The sequence below is a fragment of the Amblyomma maculatum genome, chromosome 1 (assembly GCF_055883805.1).
Source record: "Amblyomma maculatum isolate TAMU_Amacu chromosome 1, ASM5588380v1, whole genome shotgun sequence".
NCBI classification, from domain to species: Eukaryota; Metazoa; Arthropoda; class Arachnida; order Ixodida; family Ixodidae; genus Amblyomma; species Amblyomma maculatum.
Window position 1 is genome coordinate 358,651,264 of NC_139344.1, and position 5,614 is coordinate 358,656,877.

Below are 5,614 nucleotides of genomic sequence, written 5' to 3' on the forward strand. Positions count from 1 at the left end.
CCGACGCTTCAGCGGAGAGAAGAGCTACCAACATCTGCGCCCAACTATCTCGCTCGAAACGTTTACTTCTGCAGACACTTTCGAAGTCTGCCAAATACTTTGCCATATCCTCGGCGATGAGGAACGGTGGCGGACCGTCTCGCGGTATTGAACTGTTACAATTAATGGCATTAAAAGCTTTAATCTTTTCCACGCTCATTCCATGTGCTGAAATCTCCAGCTGTATCAGTTTGCTTACGCGGGCGTCCTCTTTCTCGCGACGTTCACGTTCCTCTTTCTCATGACGTTCACGTTCCTCTTTCTCATGACGTTCGTCAATGATCTCAAGGCATTCCAAAAGCTCGTCATCTTCAGCTTCCAACGCAAGAATAGCCTTTAACACTTCTGGTTTTCTGAGTTTGTCTGACAAATCCAGACCCAACTCCTCCGCAAGCTCCAGCAATTTCGGTTTGCGCAACGACTCCAAATCCATGGCTGTTCCGAGTGCTGCCTTCTCTACTGCCCACTATTGCCTTGCTGCAATTAACCCAGCAACAACGACAACACAATTACCAGCTCTGTTCTCTACTTAACAAAAGCCTGGCAAAACTAAGTAGAAGAAAGTCCCGCACTCACCAACCTCGCAGCCAAGAATCCAACGCAGTCGTTCCGCTGCAGGCAACCAGTCATCACACAGGGCTCGTTGCACTGCTCCCGCCTTTCCGCTGAGCTGCTTTGATTCACGGGTCACGCCTCGGACATCTCCGCTCTTCCCACCAGATGTTGCACCTCAGTCAGGCCTGGCTCGTTTCACCGACCACGGTCACTGCTTGGTCGTCCTCGTCTCTCCGCTTACCGCTGTTCAGCAGTTGTTGGACGACGGTATCGCCTGGCTCGTCCCTCCAACCACAGTTACGGCTTGGTCGTCGTCGTCCCACCGCTGTTCACCAATTGTTAGGTTTGGGGTGTGCACCCCTCGGTGGCGTTGGCTTGGCGGCTCCGTGGACGGCGGACGGCATCAAAGGTGCCAGCAAAGACGAGGCGTTTACTAACGAAACAACCTTTACTGCAACATCATGAAGAAACGGGCAGTGAAACTGACCCGGAGAGATTACAGACACTCTCACACAGCTGGTGTCTAGCGTCGTCTCAACGGCGCGTCAAAGTAGTCTCTCTCTCAGCGGAGTCGGCCGCTGCTTTTTATAGTTTTTCCAGTTCACAGGGAAAGGGTAAACACTCACAGGAAAGGGAGAGCCAAACATGTTGGTTCACGACGAATGACTCAATCGCAGGTGTTCCGACCTCATCTCCTCCACCTCCAGCGGACAGGAGAGGGCGACGCACTTTCCCTCGAGCTCCAGGCTTGGCCAGCTTTTGCACACACACGCACGCACACACATTTGGCGCGTGGCAGGAACACGCTGAGACTTGTCGGCGGGAGGAAGCGTTGCGCGGCCGATGAACGGCGCCGAAATGGCCGATCCGCTCGCGGTTCTGCCTGTTGCTATGCGGTGGCCGCGTCAGCTGTCCCACTTCTCGGTGGAGAAACGTAACATGATATATACTTTTTAGGTTTTATTTTGAACACCACACCTTTGGCTAACCCTAATCATGAAGGTGTTATGAACACTGTAAATGAGAGAAGGAGGGAGAGAAAGAGAAGAATCTTTATCATGGTTCCCGAATATATTGTTACGAGGCACGTCGAGATGTTAGGAGGCGATGGTACGTCGTAGCCGCAACAGTTCACCGTCAGGGACACACTCATAGGAGAACCAGACATAGCTGCAGCGTCGTCTTTCTCCACCAGCCCAGCACTTCGTCGTCGTCTCTTTCACTGCGTACCGTAACAATATGTTGTCTTTAATAGCCGATATCAAGGGTTGTCGTTTTCTAACTGCTGTGCTAGAACCCTTGTCCAGTGTGAAGCAACGCCTTGGAAACAGAATTGAAGCATACTGCTACTTTCTAATGACAGAAGGCAGTTAAATATGTGGGCTCTACGTCCAGCCTTGAAAATTATGGTCGCGTTCGACAGGATCAAAATGTTCTCAGTCGTCGCCTCTACCAGTATTTGGCTAGAGAGTTTTCTTAAAGAAAAATATCTCAGTTGCCTCTGCTGAAAGCACCTAAGACTGGTAGGGAAGAGGGCACAGCAAATCTTCCTGCTGAAGTCAGTAATGAAAGGGCCAAAAAAAAGGAAGTTTTCAAAATATGAAAGCTTTTTTTTTTTCTTTTTTTACTAAACACGCAAGAACTTACGAGTCATCAACGCGCACAACAGCTGGATGATGTGAACAGGGCAAACTGCAATAACGCTTTGTAGATTTTCTGTATCTACGCTTATACTTGTAAAACGCATTCATGACGTTATGAGCAAGGGAATGCATCACATAGTCTTTTATATTACGTACGCTAATTAAACTGCGCACACAAAATTACGGAGGACACTTAAGCTCCGGCTGTAAGGATATGACGCGATAGATTAGGCTTCCGGGCCACATATATATCACCACTCTAACCAAGCTGTATGAACGTGTCTGCGTAGTCTAAGAGTAGAAGTGAATGGAAGAGTCCTTACAAGCTGATTATGATGAAACCATTCCATATCAAAAAAAAGGTCCGAGTTGGCCCCTCCTGCGAAACGTAATGTGAGGCAACCCTACGTCCAGTTAGTGCTCGGCTATGTCAGCTGCCAGCTTACAGTCTGCCAATGCCTACTCATATTTTTTTCGCTCATGGCGCCAATGCCGGCGGATGACCGCGGTCGCTACTTTTCCCATTAACGAGGCATTTAACGAATGCACAAGCTAAAGGGAGGCTCGAATGTGAGGCAAGAATTTTGTTCACCCCAGTATTCCAAATCGCTGCTGCTGTCATTTGTTGCGCTGCTAATTTAATTAAATACTTCAAGCTCTAAGTTAGAATTCATGAAGACAAGCTCCTGTATTCAATGTCCTTTGAACGTACAGTCTTTATCGAAAGTTTACAGCCCAGGAGGTCTACTTCTGAGCGATACTATGTGGCTCGTAATGCATTCCCAGGTTTCTATACTTGCTGAAGACAAGAAGGTTTTACATCTTAACCTCTCCAATGGTTAGGACTTCCATAATGTTTACAGAAGTCATATTATACGGTATAAAAGCGAACGCTCTGGGCTGTAAACTTTTAATAAAGGCTGTACCTCTGTTCTTGGTGTGCAGACGGTGAAAACAGAACAGTTCCTCTCACATGTGGTAGGAACTGCCGAAAATATAAGCCACCAAAGACATAGCTGCCACCTTCTAAGACCGCAAAACTTGCCATTTGTGTCCTTTTATAACCACGGAAAAGTGGCGTAACATATTTCTGTTTTTATTTTTGTTCTATATACTTAATTGTCGAAGCATTATAAGGGGGAGTGGGAATTCATACAACAAACAAAAAAGTATAAACGCAGGAACTGTACACAACTAACCTTTGAGAAAATAGAAATATTTAAAGTGAGAAGAAAATATTACACAACAGCAATCACAAACCTATCACGTGACACTTAAAAAGCAATAAATAAACAAAATTCGGAGTAAGGACACCTAAAAAAAAGTTGCCTCATCAGAGACTGATGATAATCAGCAAAATCCACTATGCAAGCCACGGCGGCCGGAAGGTGGTTCAAATCTTTTGATCTGCGAAGAACTGAACTATATAAGAACGTGTTGGTATGGCACACAATGGATCCATCCTGTTTTGTGCTGATGATCAACATGAAAACAGTGATAGGTAGGTGCAGTGTTAAGACGTGTATTAAAAGGGCATAATGGCAAAACTTTTCAACGCTGTGCTAGGGAGGGTACGAAAAAGTTAGATTTCATTGCTTTTACACGCGCGGTCTAGTTTTAATTAGAAACTATAAAACGAGTTGCGTTATTCTGCACACGTTCTAATGCAGCACAAAGAGAGGCGAGGTGAGAGTCCCAAATGCGGGCGGCATACTCCACAGAACAACTGTTTCATAAAGCAGAAATTTTAAACAGGCTTGGGTACTACACACACTCCAGCGTAAATAACCGAATTTACTTTTAGCGATTAATTCGATGTTCAGTTTCCAGGTTAATTATGAGGATATAAGCACGCCGAAAAACCGCCAGCATGTTACAGATTCATTCAGAATACTCTCCAGGGCATGAAAAGAGGGAGTGTTATTCTGTCTGGAAACTTTCATCAAAGCGCACATTGGGGGGTTTAATTGCACTTGCCATTTATTGCACCAAAGAATGATGTTATGCAGATCAGTCAGAAGGCAGTGCTGATTGTCTGCGGTAAACATATCACTATACAAAACACAGTCATCAGCGTATGGTGGAAGGAGCACCACTAGGCAACTCATTGATATATTCAAACAATAACAGAAACAGTAGTGGGCCTAGCACAAAACCTTGGGGAACACCTGAAGTAATTTCAGTTGAAGAGGAAATGTGGACAATAATTTTGCTACGTACTGTGAACAGTTACTAAGAAAACACTGAAACCAGGCTAAAACATTATTCTCTAGGAATAGAAAAGAAATTGAAGCAGAAGTAGTCCTTAATTAACATTTTGAAATGTTGTGGCGAAAATTAAAAATATGCAATCCGCCCGTAAATTTTTGTCGAGGATAGCAGGAAATCAGTGTGTAAAAAGAAAGAGTTGTGTTTCCCAAGAAAACGTTCGACGGAAACCATGCTGAGCCTGAGTAAAGCAAGAATGGGATTCCAATAAGTGAAAACTATTTGAATACAAAATATATTCCATTAGTTTGCAAGAAGAACTTAACAAAATTGGTCGGTTATTCAGATGGGATGTTCCTTACCTGATTAATGGAATGGAACCATGTTCCCTGTTGTCCAGTTATCACTAGCAGCAAACAGCTGGAGCTCGAAAAACCTGTTTTGTATTTTAATGAGCCTATACGCCTTCCTTAATATAAACAAGTGAAATTTTTAAATTAGTCCAATATATAAAGAAATAAAAGTTTTTTTTTTTCATGTTTTTTTCTCTGCTTAAAATTTCCAGCCATTTTACATTCCTAGCTGAAGTGCTTATGCATCGATGAATTGCGAACTGATTTGGAGAAATGAAACATGATTCATAGCGCAAAATCTGAAACTGCTGAAGCAGTCTAGATCCTAAACAACTGATCAGAGAGTATAAAGGTTTCACGTCCGAACCAAATCATGTAACACCGATTTATGCAGTATCTTTCAAAGCAAAGGCCATTGCTTGACATAGGTTGTGCGTCTGTAAATGGCTATATTTTAGTATACTATCCACATCACAGAGATAAAGAAAATCTTGCTTTTGTAGGGAAGAGGATGGTGCTCGGGCTAGTCAAGTCTTTCTGGCATGAAACGGCGGCAAATCTGCAAATAATTCGGCCCACAGCATGCCATGTGAGGTGCACATTAACGACAGTGGTTTCCGAATTACAGCTCTGCTCGCCCAACGTGAAGCAGGCTTTGAGGAATATGTAATGGTGTCTGCAGTTAGAATATCCATGAAGGACGCTACAACCACAAAACAGGACAGCGTTTCGCGATCGTCTGGACGGTCCACAAATTCGTATCGTGTTAGAGGTCCGGCTGGTTGACATTGTGACAGATCGTAATACATTATTTAG

The 5,614-nt window shown here is 44.3% G+C and overlaps 1 long non-coding RNA gene across 1 annotated transcript; it reads right to left on the reverse strand.

The window, feature by feature from the left end:
• Positions 1-1,534: 1,534 nt before the first annotated feature.
• Positions 1,535-4,844, reverse strand: LOC146207924 (uncharacterized). The gene is made up of 2 exons (XR_014703357.1): positions 4,808-4,844; positions 1,535-1,816 (listed from the first exon to the last, which is right to left on the reverse strand). It is a non-coding gene; the product is annotated as an uncharacterized LOC146207924 (long non-coding RNA).
• Positions 4,845-5,614: the final 770 nt, after the last annotated feature.